The following is a 20,592-nucleotide window of genomic DNA, read 5'->3' as shown; positions in this document are numbered from 1 at the left end:
TGAATGACCTTGGGCCAGTCACAGTTCTCTCAGAGCTCTCTCAGCCTCACCTACCTCCCAGGGTGCCTCTTCCCAGGGAAGAAAAAGGGTTGGTGATTGTAAGCCACTCCCTCAGGTAGTAAAAAGCGGGGTATAACCCTCCCCCCAGCCTTTCTTCTTCTGTGCCAATTGGAGTTTCAGAATTGATTTTGAGGGGAGACCAATGTACAGTACATGACAGTAGTTTACTCTTGATGTGTCACCATGGCATGGATCCAGGTGGCCAGAGGAGTAGTCTCAAGGTAAGGGGCTATTTTTCAAACTAGGGTGACTTGCTCTCTACTTCACTAAACCCTGAGGAATAGTTCTTTGCTCTTTGTCAGTCCAGCAGAACTTTTAGGAATACTGCACACTACTAGTACACTACAGTAGATATTCTGAGGGTGTTATTGTTGGTGGGTAATTTTTCAGGCTGTAGGAGCCCTACGGGAAAGGACAGCAGTTCTGATATTTCCCTGATAAAAACCAACTGAGTGCCTTTCACTAAATGAATACATTCAATCCTAAAGTTGGGGGCTTTTTGCACGGCTTCAAAATAGCACAATGGTTGCTAATTGAAAACGCTACTGATTTGGAATAACGCACGACGTCGTAGACAATCTGCAACACTCCTGAAACCGATCAGCAAAAAGCGCTTCGTTGTAGCGCTTTCAGGGGAATCCCAAAAAGTGGATTCACCCTCCGGAAAGCGCTACACTCTTGCAAACAATCTGCAACACTAGCGATAAAGACCTGTGCGTTAACATTGTTGCGGTTTCTTCAAAGTCCCTCCTCCTGAGCCTGTCCTCCAAACTTCCGGCGAAGCGACCGCCATTTTTTTTTCTCCGAGCGAGCAGGGATAAACGCACCAGCGAGCCTCTTTCTGTTTAGAGGCTTCCCTGGCTTCAGTCCTTCACCTTTAGTCACTAAGCACAAACCACATAAAAGCCCGTTTGCTGAAATAAAGTCCCTTTATTTTTTACACATTAATTCAGCCGAAAATCGGGCCCGTGAGTGGGGGGGGGGGATTTTTTTTTTATCACTCGAGGCAGCGTGGCAACGATCATACGATCAAACGACAGCTCACATTAGGCAGCTGGATGGGTCTCTCCATTGTAACGAATCTACACAGATTCGTTGTAATGGGTCTGTTTTTTTTTTTAAAAAAACCTTTCTTAAAGGGAAAGGGGCTGTTTGGGAGCATGCTAACGGCTGCCCATTGGCTGCTTGACGGCCAGGGGCGGGACGAGCTTGGCAATAGCGCTTCCTTTCTAGCGATTTCTGCCGAGACCGGAAGCCTGTGGGAAACGCTAAAAAACGCAACTGATTCCACTACAAAGGCAGGTATGCATAACGACGAATTCCACTATTTTAAATGGCGATTTTTCATTCCGCAAACAATTTGCAACAAAGATCCCCGTGCGTAAAGGCCCTTAGTAATTTAACAGAAAAGACAAACATCTGTTACTGTCATCATAAATTCTTAAGAATTACGAAAATCAACTGGATGGCTTTTATGTTCAAGGGACTTGTGCTTTGTATGTCCAGTATTTAATACAAAGCCTGTTCTGGTTTTGGACAAAACCAACATTTGGCAGGTTAATCATGATGATGCACTTGTACTACTAGCTCTAAATTACTGTACTTTATTTTTCCTGTTTCAACTTCATTTCCAAGCAAGTTGTGCAACACTGTGACAGGACACAGGAATAGTTTACTGTAACATTCTACTTTCCCCGCATGTTTAATTTTCACGTTCAGGTACAAAGACAGGGACTTCACAGATCATTTCACTTCTTGAAATGTGCGTCAGCATTGCTGGTTGCACTCATACTTGCTTTTTAAAATGAAATTTATTTTCCAAAGGTTATTCTTTCCAACCTTTTGAGAACCAGCATAGTGTAGTAGTGGTTAAAGAGTGATGGACTCTAATCCAGAAAACCAGGTTTGATTCCCCCTTCCTACACATGAAGCCAGATGGATGACCCTGGGCTAGTCACAGTTTTCTTAAGGCTGTTCTCTAAGAGATCTCTCAGCCCCACCTACCTCACACATTGTCTGCTGTGGGGAAAGGTATTTGTAAGTCATTTTGGGACTTCTTTGGGTAGTGAGAAGTGGGTATAAAAAACTAGTTCTTCTAAGTAAGCCTTCATAACAAGGCCGAATGCAAAACAAAATCAAGGTTATCAAATCCAGATATTTTCTCTTTCTTATGTTTCTTCTGTCCGATGTTTTACACCCCTACAATCCAGAGTCCTTGTTGGCTAAACTTCTCACTATATTTTTAGCAGCTGCTCTATGAGCTCATTCTGCTATTTTCAGTTGTTTGTGATTGACAGAGTCCTCAGATAAAGAACATCAAGAGGGAATGCCGTTTCTGCTGCATAGTCTCTAGTTCAGGCATAGCACCCCATGAATAAGTTACATTGTCCTATACCCTGTGACTGACACAGCATCAGTCATAGCTTTAGAAGAGTCCTCTGGCTGTTCCTCTGTGGTGAACACCTGGAGATGACATCTTGGCAGCCAGGAAGCATGCGACACCTATTCCTTCAGTTATGGAACCAATACTACTTTTTCGACTGGGGGCAGACAGGGGAGTTAAAATGGCCCACCAGATGAGCTGAGCCCCATAGAGTTGGAGAAAAGTTCAGGTGTTGGTTGGCTAAGACATTGCAGACACTGTCCAAGCTGAGAGGTACCTTGTACTACTTTCAGCATTGCTGGGGTTTGGCTTGCTCCTAGCTGCCCGTGGCATTCTGAGATAGTAGTCCACTGGAAACTTTCCTGCTAAGTTCTAAAGCTCTCCTATTAGAAGAAGAATATACAATAGACTAGTTGAGTTACAACCAACTCATGGTGCCCACATCTACATGGTGTTCCAGGCAAGAGATGAGCATAGGTAGTTTGCCATTGTTTTCCTTTAGGTAGCAAACCCAGTCTTCAGAGATCTCCCATCCAAGATAAAAATGGCTCTTCCTGATTGGCTTCCAAGCTCTGATGAGCTCTGACTAAGTTAGGATATTTGGGCTGTTTGGATTCCTGTTGCCAAAGTAGGGAAAGCTCAATGTGATTTCTGCAGTGTGTGTGTATGTGCGAGTGTGAAAGGCGGGAGGGCAGGGCACAAAAACCATTTGTACTTTCAAGCGGCTCTGCATACTTGCAAAGATCGAAAAGTATTTGATATTTATCTTATTAAATTGTAGCAAAGCTGCACGGGAAACTAACTCTTGAGACAAGGTCTTTTGGATTTTGTCCTGTAATGTAGCAAGGCCAGCTTGGTATAGTGTTTAATCATAGAACCATGGAGTCAGAAGTCGCCATATAGGCCATCTAGCCTAACCCCCTGCTCCATGCAGGATCAACCTATGGCATCCATGAGAGAGCTGGGTTTGATTCCCCACTCTTCAATATGCAGCCAGCTGGGTGGGTGTTGTGTATGTGGCCAGCATAACGATCCTACAGAAGACGGAGCATGTGGTCTAAGGTAGGATCAGTCACCGATGGGTTCTAACCATTGGACTCCAAGGATCAACACTGCAGGATCCAATCAGTTTAAACCCATCAGTGGGATGTGGCCAATGGAGTGTCACCATGAGCAATCCCTTTGTCTTGCATGTGTATATATTATAGGGTTTCATGGGGTGTTTTTCAATGTGGTCTTGGTACTATTTGTATCATGTTCTGGCACCAATAAAGCTTCCTACATCATGTGGATGCTCCATTCTGACTGTGCATGACTCAGCACAACCTCAGTTCGAAGGGCCATACAGGCCATCTAGTCCAATCCCTTGCTCAATGCAGGATCAAGACTCACAAGTGCAAAACAAAGACACTTTACCCTATTGATGTAGGCTGCATAAAGTTAACAAGTTATTGCATTCCAGAACCTTCCATTTAGTTCTCTTATGTATTTTTTTCACTTCTGATTTGGGACCATTTTTTAAAATTAAAATGCAGTACAATATCAGGCTGTCCATATGAAGAGTAAAACAGTTCTCGGGTTTATTATCCTTTATTATCCTTTCCCTTCATTCTTGATGAACAAATTATTTTCTTTTCATCACAGCCCACCCCAAGAATGGAGATCATGTTTGATAAAACATGTGGTATGATCTTACCAATAGGACGGGCATTGGTAGATTGTTAAGTTCCACGAGAAATGCCAGTCAGAATTCCAGTTGCAATTTCCAGCTGTGGAAAAGAAATGACTGAAGAGTGCTAAAGTGTTCTAATGGTGTGGAAACAGAATTGTCTTCAGTAGAAAACAAACCAATGACATAGCCAGCTATGGGACATTATCAGGAGCATGATGGGGTTTGAATAACACCTGCCCAAATTCTTCTACACTCTCCCATCCCCTTTCCTTGCCATTTACCTGAAAGTGGTGATGTGGGGAAAGGGGAGAGCTTCTAGTGGAAGCCTTGCTTTGGGTCTTATTTGGCACAGGGAATGGTGTAACAACAGTGTGCTTATCAACAATCCAGTCATGGAGCCCTGAAAATGTAGTTTGCAGAGTATGTGGTAATCTGATGTTCATATTCAGATGTCATAGAGTACTTTTCCCAGAGTCCCTAGAGCCTGGGATTTTTGCACTGTTCCATGTGAGAAGGAAGGAAGGGAAGTGCAGGTGCTCGCTTTTTGTAATCCATCTGAAACTTATAGGTAGGGCAGAATCATATTGCAAGCCAAGCCACATAATTAGGGACTTTGGCAGCATTATTAATCTTAAACTAATTGCTTGGAAAATAGATTAACTTCATCTGCTGTTATGGGAATTTGACCTCTGTCAATCCTCTTTTACTACAGAGTTTCTTTCCATTCCCATGCCATAATGCTTCCAAGAGCAAACTTAAGTCTAACTTCCAACTATTTGCAAGGTCAATGTACTTTGCCAGATAATGGCTGATAAAAATATAGTGAGATACTCATTGACCCTGTAGCTTATGCTGCAATACAAAACCACAAGAGGGCCTTGAGCATTAGAGACAATCTTGAAGGTCAAATGGGGCTTCTTTTCTCAACAGCTGAGGATTATTTATTTGCTTTGATACAACTGGCATAAAATACCATCCTCCTGTTTACACAATTTTAATACAGTGGTTTCTCACTATTTCAGTATTGCTATTGAGAGCCAGCTTGGTATAGTGTTTAGGAGTGCGGACTTCTAAACTGGCAAGCTGGGTTTGATTCCCCACTCCTCCACATGCAGCCAGCTGGGTGACCTTGGGCCCGCCACAGCACTGATAAAGCTGTTCTGACCAAGCAGTAATATCAGGGCTCAGCCTCACCTGCCTCACAGGGTGTCTGTTGTGGGGAGAGGAAAGGGAAGGTGACTGTAAGCTGCTTGGTAGAGAAAAGGAGCATATAAAAACCAACTCTTCTTCTACTATTATTTTGAAGTCCCCCATCCTACTCTTCCCAGGCATAATAATTAGGAATACCTTTGAAATGGCAAAGATGCACAGAAAAACAGAGGAGGATGGATTTGCAGGAAGGAAAAAAGTAGCACCACATATGCATTATTTAAAGCAATTCAAGGCAAAAAGGAGGGGGGGACTAAGTTGTTTGATGGAACAGAAGACCTTTAGATATTTGAGGCTAGGAAACAGAATGCATGAATGTCAGATAGGGAGGTATCAGGACAGAAATGAGCTAGCAATACTCTGACAGTAAAGTTAAGAAATTTATGCAGGATCTGGGAGGAAGCCTATGTAAGTCTTTGAGGAAGTCACACTATGCTGATCAGCTCTCTGTTGGGAAATATGTGGAGATTTTTGGGGTAGAGCCTGGGGAAGGTGGGATTTGGGTTGTGGGATTTGGGTTTGTTCATCAAGGTATAGTGTCCGCCCTACTAAACAGCCATTGTCTAGAGGGGAACTACTCTTGGTTGTTTGGAGATCAACTGTAATAGATGTTGGCAACCCTAAGTCAGACAGTCAGACCAAGAGAAGCAAATTATTTTTGTTGCAGAGTCTTGAGAGGTGAGGGGACAACAGTGCAACAATGAAAGAAAGACCATAGAAGAGGAAGTTACAGCAGTCAAGATGAGAGATGGTTACAGCATGAACCAGAGTTTTCAGCTTGGGGTGGAGAGAAAGGATATTGGTTTTTGAAATATTGTTAAGGAAGAAACAGAATGATCTGGGAACAAGCTGAACATGTGAAGCAAAAAAAAAAGAGAGTCGTCTAAGCTAAATCCAAGCCTTCATGACTATTCTACAGGACAGATGATAGTGACATTACTAGTGGATATGAAAAGTTTACAAGGAGAAGAGGAAAGCTCAGAGGAAAGATGAGAAGTTCAGTCTTGGCCATGCTAAGTTCCAGGCAGCAATAAGACATGCAAGCAGAAATATCAAACGAGTAATTGGAGACATGGGATTAGAGAGAGGCAGAAAGTTCAGGGATAGAGCTGGGTGTCAGCATATTATGTAGGTTGTACTGAAAACCATTAAATGTGATGAGATCACTCAGGACAATGTGTGGGAAGAGAATGGGGCAAGGCTAAGGACAGAACTCTAGAGACCCCCAAATCAGAGTGGAAAAGCAGGGGAAAACTTTTCCCTCCCACCCTTCACATTAGGGGGAACGACTCAAATGAGGACAGAAGTGTAGAAGAGAGCTAAGCAGGAGAGAATGATAAAATCTTTTAAAGGTATCCAAGAAGTTAGGGAGGTTAAGTGAAGACTTGGAGGCAGGGGGAGTAAGATCAGTGGACAGCAGAGTGCAGAAGCTGAACTGAAGGGGACAAGTGGAGTGATGAATTGGAAAAAAAAACTGAGCCAGGGGGATCAATCAGCAGCATTTTCAAAGGAGTGTGGAGGCAAACAGTAGAATCAGAATCAGGCTGTTTTGAGAAAGGATCAACCAAGGAATGGCTTTTTAAGAATGTGGGGAACAGAAGCATATTTGAACACACCATGAAAGGAGTCAGAGCAATGGATTGGTCACCTAGCAAAGAGAAGGAATAATGTTGGTGATAGAAGATAATATCAAGTCTACACATGGAGGAAGCAGTTGGATCAGCTCAACGAGGAGTCAACTTGAAGAGGTACCAATTAAACAAGATGTGCAAAGAGTGAGAATTCAAATAAAATGAGGAAGCTAGGAGGTAATTTCAAATTTTGAAGGAGGAGGTAAATTTTTGATCAGAGAGCAAAGAAAGGAGGGATAAAGTAGGGCAACGCCCTTGCAGTGGATCAAAAAGAGAGAAGGTAATAGGTTGGTTTGTAGCAGGGAATGAGGGCTTGTTTGCAGTTTGCCTCTCTCTGTCTCTCCCTCGCAGCAGGAGCCATAGCAGATAATGAGGGCTCATTAGTGGTTTGGCAGGGCTCTCTGTGTCTCTCTCCCAGGCACTGGCTCCTGCAGCCTCTGAGAGCAAAGTGGGTAGCGTCCAGGGAGGGAGGGAGCTGTAGATGCAGGGCCTGATTGACACTATTCCAACTCAGACACCCTGGACCATTCCACCCCCCAGGCTGTTTTACAAATATTAAGAGGAGGAACAATGGATAAGGATTTGTGCTTTTTATTTCTTTCCAAGTCACTTTCAGGAGCTAACCAGTCAAACAGTACAATTAAATATTTTTCAATAAACTCTGTCTTGAATGCCTACCATCCAGGATTTAATTCATACTTGGAAATTTAAAGATATATATTCACCTTGAGTGCCTGTGAATTATAACAGGACTAGCAGTAGAGCCCGCTGTCCAAAAAATACAGCGGGCCCTAAGGGAGGGTTTGCTTCCCCTCCCCCCCATGTAGGGAAACGCTGTCCAGGCCCTGGGGCTTGGGGAGCGTTTTAAGGCGGCAGTGCAGTTTTAAAATGCTCCGAGCCCCGGAGAAGGCGAGCCACGCCTTCCCCAGGGCTCAGAGAGCGTTTTAAGGCGGCAGTGCAGTTTTAAAATGCTCTCCGAGCCCCAGAGAAGACTCGGATCGCCTTCCCCGGGGCTCAGAGAGCGTTTTAAGGCGGCATTGCAGTTTTAAAATGCTCTCCGAGCCCCGGAGAAGGCGATCCGAGCCTTCCCCGGGGCTCAGAGAGCGTTTTAATTGGTTGTTGGCTGGGCAAGCAGCCAATCAGCAGCCGCGCTGCGCGCGGCTGCTGACTGGCAGCTTGGGGGTGGACTGACCAGTGGAGGGGCCAATCGGGAGGCGCTTTGCGCCTCCTGATGGGCCCCTCCATTGGTCAGTCCAGGGGAAGGGGCCTATCGGCACCCTTCCTCATCCCGGACAGGGCCCGCCTTCGGGGCCCTTACTCTTTTATTTAGTCCGCGGCGCCCGCAACGCCGCGGGGCTGTTTTAAGATGTATAATGCTCATATTTTAAAAGGAAGGTAGTATCTCTTTAAAAATCATAGAGGGAGAGCAGTGGTGGAAATGGGAGGTCAAAAATTGCCCAGGAAAATAGCCATGGCTTCTCCAACTAATGAGAGCCAACTTGGTGTAGTGGTTAGGAGAGTGGACATCTAATCTGATGAGCCGGGTTTGATTCTGCATTCCCCGAAATGCAGCCAGCTGGGTGACCTTGGGCTCGCCACAGCACTGATAAAGCTGTTCTGACCAAGCAGTGATATCAGGGCTCTCTCAGCCTCACCTACCTCACAGGGTGTCTGTTGTGGGGAGAGAAAAAGGAAAGCGATTGTAAGCCACTTTGGGACTCCTTCTGGTAGAGAAAAGCGGCATATAAGAACCATTTCTTCTTCTTCTTACCCTTGCTTGATGGTAAATGAATCAGCTGGAGGGAAAGGAGGTGCTGAGTTTCTCCTTGCTGGATACACTGACTGGGGGGGGGGAGGACTTGCATGGGTGGCTCTCCAGGGCAGCTGTCCATCAGGATTTTTTCCCCAGTAAAATAAATGGCATCTGACGCTGGTGTCTAGACAGCAAGTTTGGCAGCCCATATACTAAAATCAGAATGATACAGAGAAGACTAGCATTGCCACTGAACAAGGATGACATGCAAATTCGTGAAGTGTTCCTTATTTTTGTGTGTTGGAAACGATTGTGTGTTGATTCCCTGTTTAACTGAGCCTGCATGGATTCATTTGTTTACTTGCTATTACAAACCAACACAGCTACCCTCTAAAACTTTTATAGAAAGAGCCAGGAGGCTGCAGTGTCTTCATCAAGACTGACTTGGACAGAATAACTATCCAAGTGGCTGCAGACTCCACAGTTTTGATTTAATATAACTGCATGTTTTCTATTTACTTGAGAAGTCAGAAGTTCCAGGAACAGTACTTTGGAGGACTGAAAATACTGAAGACTTATTGTGTTTTCATAATAGCTTAATTAATAAATATACAAGTAGTAATAAGGTAGATGCGGAGAAGCATTCATACAGGTCAACCAAACTACTAATCCCACAACAGATTCTCAGTAGGAGTGACCAAGATACTCTTCATCTTCAGATGACCTCACAGATCATTCTGTCTGTTCCTCTTTCAGACTACCTTAACCGCTGCCCGCCTCCAATAGTCTAAGTGAAGTGTATTACCTACTTCAAGCTCTGGTGGATCCTTGAAGTCTGTCTAAGAGATGTTTAATTATTCTCTGTGTGTCACCTCTACAGAGGTTACCTCTCTGTAGTGTTTTGAGGTGTTGGCTGGGTGTTGCCATATATCTGGATCAGATTCAAGGTTTTAGTTTTAACTTTTAAGGCCCTTTGTGGTCTGGGGCCTACATATCTGAAGGACCACCTGTCACCCTATGCCCTCCGCCTGGCTCTATGCTCTGAAGGTACCAACCTGCTGGTTGTCCCCAGCCCATGGAGTTCACCTGGCCTCGACCAGGGCCAGGGCCTTTTTGGTCCTGGCCCCAACCTTGTGGAATGAGCTCCTGGAAGAGCTGAGGGCCCTGCAGGAACTCTCGGCATTCCGCAGGGCCTGTAAGATGGAGCTTTTCCACCAGGCCTATGGTTGAGGCCAAAGCACTGAAGATTGGATGGGCCCCCTGGAAGATGATGGAAGATACTGCCACTGCATTTCAGACCATCATCACTGGTAGTTGTTGGCTGGAGAAGTCCCCCTGGCACACCAAGTGGCAGCCACATGGGTTGTGGGAGGGAGCAATAGGTGCTGCCAGGAACTGAGTTGATGTAACTGTTTTAATGGGGTTTTTAGCAGGAAGTTATTATGTGTTTTTTTTAAATCTTGCTGTGAATGGTGGGATATAAATCTAATAAATAATAATAACATAACAATGTATGGCTGTCAAAGTAGGACTATAAGGAATGCCGAGCATCAAAGAATTGAGGCTTTTGAACTCTGGTGCTGGAGAAGACTCTTGTGAGTCCCTTGGACTGCAAGTAAACAAACCGGTCATTCCTATAGGAGATTAGCCCTGACTGCTCTTTAGAAGGTCAGATCCTGAAGATGAAACTCAAATACTTTGGCCACCTCATGAGAAGGAAGGACTCCCTGGAGAAGAGCCTAATGCTGGGAGCGATTGAAGGCAAAAGAAGAAGGGGATGACAGAGAATGAGGTGGCTGGATGGAGTCACTGAAGCAGTTGGTGCAAACTTAAATGGACTCCGGGGAATGGTAGAACAGTGGTCCCCAACCTTTTTATCACCGGGGACCACTCAACGCTTGACAATTTTACTGAGGCCCGGTGGGGGGGGTAGTATACTCCTCTACTCTCAACCACTGCCCTAACGCTCTCTGATCGCTATAGTAATGTTTAAACCTCCCTTCAAAATACGATACAGACACGCCACAACAATGAACATAAGGAACATTTTATTTTCATGGAAATTTTAACTCATGACAATGACAAATCAATGGGAACCCTGAGCTTGTTTCTCTGCAACGGGATAGTCCCATCTGGGAGTGATGGGAGAAAATGACACCGGAAGTGTGTTGTAAAGGGCCCGGGGGGATGAAGTAATGGGCCCGGGGGGGGGGGGGAGAAGGCGTCCTTCGCGGCCCACCTCCAATTAGTCGATGGACCACATGTTGGGGATCGCTATGGTAGAGGACAGGAAGGCCTGGGGGATCACTGTCCATGGGTTGCGGTGGGTTGGACATGACTTTGCAACTAACAACAACGACAGGACATATAAAGGAGACACAAAGGAATTGTGTTCCACCCTTTTGAATCCCTTCCTCAGTCTGGTACTAAGACTATACTTACTTTAATAAATATTTCATTACTTTTGATGATGGTAGTGGTTTTGTGTAACACATAGATCTTAGAATCATAGAGTTGGAAGGGGCCATACAGGCTATCTAGTCCAACCCTCTGCTCAACGCAGGATCAGTCCAAAACATCCTAAAGCATCCAAGAAAAGTGTGCATCCAACCTTTGCTTGAAGACTGCCAGTGACGGGGAGCTCACCACCTCCTTAGGCAGCCTATTCCACTGCTGAACTACTCTGACTGTGAACATTTTTTTCCTGATATCTAACCTATATCATTGAACTTGTAGTTTAAACCCATTACTGTGTGTCCTTTCCTCTGCAGCCAATGGGAACAGCATCCTGCCCTTCTCCAAATGACAACCTTTCGAATACTTAAAGAGGGCTATCATGTTCCCTTTCAACCTCCTTTTCTCCAGTCTGAACGTTCCCAAGTCCCTCAACCTATCTTCATAGGGCTTGGTCCCTTGGCCCCAGATCATCCTCACTGCTCTTCTCTGTACCGTTTCAATTTTAACTACGTCCTTCTTGAAGTGAGGCCTCCAGAACTGCACACAGTACCCCAGGCCTGGTCTGACCGTATACAATGGGACTATGACATCTTGTGATTTTGATGTGATGCCCCTGTTGATACAACCCAAAATGGCATTTGCCTTTTTTACCGCTGCATCATACTGCCTGCTCATGTTTAGCTTACAATCCACAAGTACCCCAAGGTCTCGTTCACACACAGTGTTACCTAGAAGCATATCCCCCATCCAGTAGGCATGCTTTTCATTTTTCTGACCCAGGTGCAGAACTTTACACTTATCTTTATTAAATTGCATCTTGTTCTCGTTTGCCCATTTTTCCATTGTGTTCAGATCTCGTTGAATTCTGTCTCTATCTTCTGGAGTATTTGCTAGTCCTCCCAATTTGGTGTCATCTGCAAACTTGATGAGTAGTCCCTCCACCCCCTCATCTAGATCATTAATAAATATTAATAAATAAAAACAAACAGTGTGGTGGTTGGTGTCTGCTACCGACCGCCTGACCAACGATAGGATGTGGATGCTGCACTTTGTGAGCAGCTTGAGAAAATATCCAAACGGCAGGACCTTGTCATCATGGGTGACTTCAATTTCCCAGATGTGTGCTGGGAAACAAACTCTGCGAAGCGTCCTCAGTCATGCAAGTTTCTGACCTGCCTGGCTGACAATTTCATTTATCAAATGGTAGATGAACCCACAAGAGGTTCAGCCATACTGGACTTAATACTGACCAACAGGCAAGAGTTGGTGGATGAGGTGAAGGAGGTGGGGACCCTAGGGGGAAGTGACCATGTCCTCATAGAATTCCTTTTGAGATGGGGAGCCAGGGAAGCTTGTAGCCAGACGCGGATGTTGGATTTTCGTAGGGCAAACTTTAATAAACTCAGAGACATGATGAGTGTCATACCATGGACGAGAATGCTGGAAGGGAAGGGAGCATGTGAAGGGTGGGCGCTACTCAAACAAGAGCTACTGCATGCTCAATCAATGACTATTCCAGAAAGACGAAAACACTGCAGGAGCTCTAAGAAGCCTATTTGGATGAACAGAGAACTTCAAGAGGAACTAAGAAAGAAAAGGAAAATGTTCAGGAAATGGAGGGAAGGACAGAGCTCTAAAGAAGAGTACCTACAGGTTACTAGGCACTGTAGATCAATCATCAGAAAGGCCAAAGCTGAGAGTGAGCTAAGATTGGCCAGGGAAGCCCATTGTAACAAGAAAAGATTTTTCAGTTACGTGAGGAGCAAATGTAAAGTAAAGGAGGCAATAGGCCCGCTGTTGGGTGCGGATGGACAAACTCTAACGAAAGATGCAGAGAAAGCAGAAAGGCTTAGTGCCTATTTTACATCTGTTTTTTCTCACAGGTCAAAGTGTTTAGGCACACCATGAAACACCATTGACATTGATTTTAGTAAAGCTTTTGACAAGGTTCCCCATGATGTTCTGATGGATAAGTTGAAGGACTGCAATCTGGATTTTCAGATCGTTAGGTGGATAGGGAATTGGTTAGAGAACCGCACTCAAAGAGTTGTTGTCAATGGTGTTTCATCAGACTGGAGGGAGGCGAGTAGCGGGGTACCTCAGGGCTCGGTGCTCGGTCTGGTACTTTTTAACATAGAATCATAGAATCATAGAGTTGGAAGGGGCCATACAGGCCATCTAGTCCAACCCCCTGCTCAACGCAGGATTAGCCCTAAGCATCCTAAAGCATCCAAGAAAAGTGTGTATCCAACCTTTGCTTGAAGACTTCCAGTGAGGGGGCGCTCACCACCTCCTTAGGCAGCCTATTCCACTGCTGAACTACTCTGACTGTGAAAAACTTTTTCCTGATATCTAGCCTATATCGTTGTACTAGAAGTTTAAACCCATTACCGCGTGTCCTCTCCTCTGCAGCCAGCAGAAACAGCATCCTGCCCTCCTCCAAGTGACAACCTTTCAAATACTTAAAGAGGGCTATCATGTCCCCTCTCAACCTCCTTTTCTCCAGGCTGAACATTCCCAAGTCCCTCAACCTATCTTCATAGGGCTTGGTCCCTTGGCCCCAGATCATCTTCGTCGCTCTCCTCTGTACGCTTTCAATTTTATCGATGTCCTTCTTGAAGTGAGGCCTCCAGAACTGCACACAGTACTCCAGGTGTGGTCTGACCAGCGCCGTATACAGTGGGACTATGACATCTTGTGATTTTGATGTGATGCCTCTGTTGATGCAACCCAAAATGGCATTTGTCTTTTTTACCGCTGCATCACACTGCCTGCTCATGTTTAGTTTACAATCCACAAGTACCCCAAGGTCTCGTTCACACACAGTGCTACCTAGAAGCGTATCCCCCATCCAGTAGGCATGCTTTTCATTTTTCTGACCCAGATGCAGAACTTTACACTTATCTTTATTAAATTGCATCTTGTTCTCATTTGCCCATTTTTCCATTGTGTTCAGATCTCGTTGAACTCTGTCTCTATCTTCCGGAGTATTTGCCAGTCCTCCCAATTTGGTGTCATCTGCAAACTTGATGAGTAGTCCCTCCACCCCCTCATCTAGATCATTAATAAATATGTTAAAAAGTACCGGGCCGAGCACCGAACCCTGAGGTACCCCGCTACTCACCTCTCTCCAGTTTGATGAAACACCATTGACAACAACTCTTTGAGTGCGGTTCTCTAACCAATTCCCTATCCACCTAACGATCTGAAAATCCAGATTGCAGTCCTTCAACTTATCCATCAGAACATCATGGGGAACCTTGTCAAAAGCTTTACTAAAATCCAAGTAAACAACATCAACCAAATTTCCACAATCCAGCAAACCTGTTACTTGGTCAAAAAAGGAAACCAGGTTGGTCTGACAGGACCTGTTGGAGACAAATCCATGCTGACTTCCTTGGATCACCAAATTGTCCTCCAGATGTTTGCAGATCGCTCCCTTTAATATCAGCTCCATTATCTTCCCCACAACAGAGGTCAGACTCACTGGTCTGTAGTTTCCCGGGTTATCCTTCCTCCCTTTTTTGAAGATCGGAATAACGTTTGCTCTCTTCCAGTCCCCCGGGACATCTCCAGTCCTTAAAGAGGTCCCATAGATGATGGACAAGGGTTGTGCAAGTTCTCTGGAAAGTTCCTTGAGCACTCTTGGGTGCATTTCATCCAGCCCAGGGGATTAAAACTCATCCAGTGCAGCTAAATGCCTCTTGACAACCTCTCTGTCCATGTCAACGTGCCACCCAGACACTATCTCTTGGCTACTGCCATCTCTAGATGTGCCTAAACCCTTTAACCTGTGGGAGAACCATTTGGTAACACAGCCCTATTGAGCACCCTCCTTAGGCTCCATGCTCAAATTCCCAGGAGTTTCCCAACCTGGAGCAGGTTACCCTATTCAGCATTTGAGGGATATGATCCCTGTGTCACCCACCAATAGCCTGACTGCTGCACTTTGGTTGATTTTAAAAGGCAGCCTCCACTTAAAGTACACTGCAGTAATCTTACCAGGATATAACCAAAGTGCGGATCACCAAAGTCATATCACATCTTTTGAACAACATATTAACTAAAGATGATAAAAGGCACTTTGTGCCGGAAAGGAGATCTAGGATTTTAATTGTAAGCCAGGACTGCATGGTATTTTTTAATCGTATGGCATGTACATAGCATAGGCAGAAGATCTTAAGAATGGTCTGGCAGCAAAGCAAGAAACGTTCCCAAATTCTGCCAAGCAAGATTTTATTTGGTAGTATCTTTCACTAAAACACAGTCAGAAAAGCGATATGCAACACAAATCATTCAGCTCTCTTGTTAAATTTACCATTTGTTCAAGCAGAACCTGTGATTACCTGTATTTGCATGTATTGCCTGTATGTCCATCATTGCATAGTCCATAATAGTTATTTTTTCAAGACACTGACTTTGATTTAAGTGTTTGGTTCATCCTATTTGTCACATTTGTTCAAATGCCGAGAATGGATTAATTTCAGTTTGAAATAATAGGGTGGCCATATTCCCATTCCCAGTTATGTATATTTCTAATAAGGTTCCCAGGTCATTTATATTTTGAGAAGTCTTTGCCTGTTTCAATTATTAGAATGTATATTAAGATAGTGGTTATCGCAATGTCAATTTCTTTTTGGGTAGAATGTATCCTCTTTTCCTATACTAAATTGGCAATATTAATTATTTCTGGCATTACTAGTTTTGTTTTCTTTGTTCTGGAACGCATCATCTGATGTTACACATCTGCTCTGAGTCACACATTACAGTGTAGACATGCAAAACAATGACCATAATGCCAAAGTCAACAAAACCACACAAAATGAAAGCATGAACAAAGCTCTGTTATTGAAAACACAGACAACAGGACTTTCCTATAATCTTGCTATCCTAGTGGAATAACATCATTTTAAGTCTTCATCAACTGACCTTCAAAAAGATGCGCTATTATGAAATTGCTAAACAAGAATCTAATAGCAAATTTCATCCCATTCAACTGAGACTTAAGACATGTGAGCGTTAAGTGAACACTACAGGTATCATCAAATTATTATTGTGGAGTACAGCAAGCAAGACAATCATAGGGAGTACTGTTATGAATGGGTTCCTTCTGTTCTTGCCTTCTTTTAGTGTGTAGTCTGCATAGAAATGTCACAGCCTTTTGCATTTCACAATATTTTGTCTCAACTCCCCCCCCCCCCCTATTTGCCAGTTGAATATCAAACTTCAAGCATCTGACAACTTGGGCTCTAGACTTAGAACATCAATAAATCTAGTGTACAATTTATTGGCTATATTTAAATTTTTTACATAGGTAGAAAAGCTCAGCCTGAAAACTGGAGGATGCTGTGATAGTTCTTCAGTGTTTGCCTTAGAATCATTAGGTTGTTTAAAAGATGGCTATGCAATTCTAAACAGAGGTTTGCTCTTTTAAAGTCCACTGAAGTCAATGGGCTTAGAAGAGTATAACTGTGTTTAGTATTGTGCTGTAAGTTTCTGCTGAAACCCATACAGAAGTCTAGAATTAGTCTAAACAAATCTATGGTACATTAACTAAGGTACCATATTAAAAACTGAGACTAGGGTTTTCTAACAGCTATAGCTTTGATTCCCCAGAGGCTTGTCATACTAACAGATTACTAATCAAGAATTGTCTTTCTAGTCCAGCATTCTTCTTCCACAAGCAATCAGCAAGTTGCCTCTAAAATAAGGTGACCAGTTGTTGAGGGGGGTAAAGCGGGACACCAGGGCGGGGGGCGATGGCGGCCCTCCCTCCCTCCGACTGGGGCAGTGGAGGCAGCGGTGGTGGTGGCGGCGGCCCTCCTTCTGACTGGGGCTGGGGTGGGTGCTGTGATGGCGACGGCGGCGACAGCAGTGGTGGTGGCCCTCCCTCCGACTGGGGCTGGGGAGGTGGCAGCCCTCCCTTGCAGGGGCAGAGGAGGAGGGCAGAGGAGGAGGCGGCGGCAGAGGAGGAGGCGGCGGGGATAGCGGCCCTCCCTCCCTCCAACTGGGGCTGGACCTGGGGCGTTGGTGGCGGCCTTCCCTCCCTCTGACTGGGCTCACTGGCATCCTAGGACACCAAGGCCAGCCAGCCAGCATCTCCCTCTCTCTTGGCCGCCAGGGGGCGCACGCACCTTGCTCTGCTTCCAACTCTGCGCAAAATTCCAGCTCCAGCACCGCACTGAAACGCCTGTTCCACTGAGAAAGCCGGCGCGGGACTTCTGAAGACCATGGCGAAACGCGGGACATCTGGTATAAAAGCGTGACCATCCTACCAGATTCGGGACACCTGGTCACCTTTCTCTAAAAGGTCACAAGGTGAGCATGAAGGTTTAGAGCTATAACGATGCCCTTCCTCAGATTTGCCACATCTCACTTCTGATATAGGATCTTGCAACTTCTGGACCAGCTGTCTCCTTTTTGCTCATTATACTCAGCATCTGGAGTTCAAAGGCAAACTGATACGGAGATTCCGTTTAGTTACTATGGACCATCATAATTGTTAGAATTATTCTCTACGAATTCATTTGCAAAAGTGCAAATGGTCTAACCTGTCTGATAACAATCATCATAGATTTATAAGAATTAAATTAGTATGTGGGCTGGCAACTGAGGTGACCCAAAGACTAGAGAACCCAGCAACCACCCTGGTAGGCATCTCTTCTGCACAAGTGAAACTCTAAGGGCCAGATATCTACCCAAGGCAAATCTGACAATTGTTGACCACAATAAACCAGGCTTCAGGGGCCTGGGCTCACAGCCAGCTAAAATAAGACAGGCCACTATCCTGCCCCACAGTATTCCACAATTCATTGCATTCCGTCTTCTCTTCTGCCTATCTGTAACCCCTAGTTTGTGAATGTAAATGGTGGGGAACTAAGGGAGTCAAGGTAATGATGCAAAGAGCCAGTATTCACAGTGGAATAAAGAAAAACACTGGTCCAAGTTGTCACAAGGCCAGAACTGCACATAGAATCATAGAATAATAGAGTTGGAAGGGAACTCATGGGTCATCTAGTCCAACCCCCTGCACTATGCAGGATGATCACAACCATATCGCTCATGCACATGTACTGCTAGAGGAGATTCCTGGAAGTAAAGAAGATCTTGCTTCCCCTTTGCATAACAAAAATCCCTTCAATGGTTTCAGGGATGAAGAGACTTAGTCTACTCCATGCCTTATAATGCTGAATCTGTCATAGGGACTAGAGAGGCTTGGACGCAGGGCAAGCATGCAACTTCCAGTCCTGCTGCTGCAACAGCATTGGGGCAAAGGTTTAGTGTTCTCCCCATCTTTTTGTTCTAAACCCATTCCAAAGGATGGGTAGGTAGGCCCGTTACTTTTTGGCAAGTTGGACTTGCAGTAGTGATAGGGTTGCTAGTTTCCAGATGGGGACTGGAGATCTCCCATTATTAGGAGATCAGTTCACTTGGAGAAAATGGCTGTTTTGGAAGGTGGAGTCTACACTCCTCTGAAGTCCCTCCTCTCTCCGAACCCCACCTTCCCAATGCTCCATGTCCAAAATATCCAGGTATTTCTCAGCCCAGAACTAGCTTTGCAAACCCTAGGTTGTGGATAAAGACCCTCCCCCTTCTGACAGCCTATAGGTCAGAGGACATCCCAGTTCACTGCTTCCCATATTTATATGCTCAAGTCCAAGAGAAGATGAGCTATGGGTACAAACCTAAATCTCTGGTGGCACAGGATTCATTTCCAAGGGCCCCGAACATGCCAAATGAATTTGCAGGGGGGAGGGGGAATTGCCTTCCTTTCTGCCTTATCATTGTGCCTTAGCATGCACAAGTCCCTTATAGAGCTCCACTTGTCAATCTCTTTTCAAAAGGCCGATCAGGCTTAAGGTTTTGGCTATCACGTTTGAAGCCATACACGGTCTGGGCCCAGTATACCTGAGGGATTGCCTCTCTGCCTACACCCTTCAAAGAGCCTTGCGCTCTACTACCTCCAATCTCCTGGTAGTCCCTGGCCCAAGGACGCCCGCTTGACCTCAACCAGGGCGAGAGCTTTCTCCATTCTGGCCCCCACCTGGTGGAACGAGCTCCCAGAGGAGATCAGGGCCCTGACGGAACCCAAACAGTTCTGCAGGGCCTCCACCAGGCATTTGGTTGAGGTCGACCCAAACCATCAATTCCAATTGGCCCTCAACCTCCTACTACAATGACTGCCACTAATCTGCTAACCCACTGGATCCCAGTAAGAGTTGAACTGAGCCTCCTTTGCAGTTGTATTATATTATTATTGCTGTTATCATGTTGGGGTTATGGTTGTTGTAGTGTTATTGTTATTGCTGTTGTCTAATGTGTTACCTCATGTTATCTGTATTGCCCAGTGTATCTGAGAGACCGCCTCCCTGCCTATACCCCCAGAAGAGCTCTACGCTCCGCCACCTCCAACTGGCTACGGATCCCTGGCCCTAAAGAGGCATGTCGGGCCTCAACAAGGGCCAGAGCCTTCTTGGTCCTGGTCCCCACCTGGTGGAATGAGCTCCCCGAAGAGACCAAGGCCCTGCCGGAACTTCCACAATTCCACAGGGCCTGCAAAAAGGAGCTCTTCCACCAGGCATTTGGTGGGGCCGACTGAGCCACAACACCTAAAGGTGCCCCCCAGACTGAAGGACCGAACCTACTGAGGGATTGTCAAGTTATTGTTGAAGTGCCATTCTAATTGTTCCAGTTGATATGTTGTTGTTATTGTTATACTGTTATATTTGATTTTGATAGTGTTCTATGTGAATGTTCAAAAATGTTTTATGTAAACCGCCCAGAGCCATAGGGAAGGGCGGTATAAAAATATAAATAAATCAATAAATCAATAAATCTGTTTCCTGTTCCCTGTAAACCTCCATGAGCCTTCGGGGGAGGGTGGTATATAAATATAAAAATAAAATAAAAATAAATAAATCATAGAACTACTGGAGCAGCCTTTTGACCATGGAGTAACTCCTGAAAAGATTTGCAGGTTTCAAGGTAACCTGGCAGTCAGCTGGTCACGCCTCCTTGCTATGCCTCCAGAAATAACAAGTCACTGGAAGTGACATCACCCAGACCCACCTTAGGCTTCTGGAAGCTGCCGCCGCAGGCAACAAGTAAGCCTGTTTCCACTAAACCCCAAGCCCTAAAGTTGCCCAGCAGTCTGTTCTGCCAGCTGCTGAGACCGAAATACAGCAAAAAATAAAGACCCGTCAGTCTCAAGTGACAATGAAAAATGGGCTGACGTTGGCAGCTAAACATAATACATAGAATCAAATAATCATAGAATTGGAAGGGGCCATACAGGCCATCTAGTCCAACCCCCTGTTCAATGCAGGGTCAGCCCAAAGCATCCTAAAGTAAGTTGACCAGATTTTAACATTGGTAAAGTGGGACACCATTGACATGGGGGGTTCTTGATTAAAAATTTGGTCTATAT

General features: G+C 45.1%; 1 non-coding gene across 1 annotated transcript; it reads left to right on the top strand.

Moving 5' to 3' along the window:
- Positions 1-8,895: 8,895 nt before the first annotated feature.
- LOC143839194 (U6 spliceosomal RNA) lies at positions 8,896-9,003 on the top strand. The gene has a single exon (XR_013231649.1). It is a non-coding gene; the product is annotated as a U6 spliceosomal RNA (small nuclear RNA).
- The last annotated feature ends 11,589 nt before the right edge of the window (positions 9,004-20,592 follow it).

The sequence above is a fragment of the Paroedura picta genome, chromosome 5 (assembly GCF_049243985.1).
Source record: "Paroedura picta isolate Pp20150507F chromosome 5, Ppicta_v3.0, whole genome shotgun sequence".
Taxonomy (NCBI): Eukaryota; Metazoa; Chordata; class Lepidosauria; order Squamata; family Gekkonidae; genus Paroedura; species Paroedura picta.
This window is presented reverse-complemented; position numbering and strand designations above follow the sequence as displayed.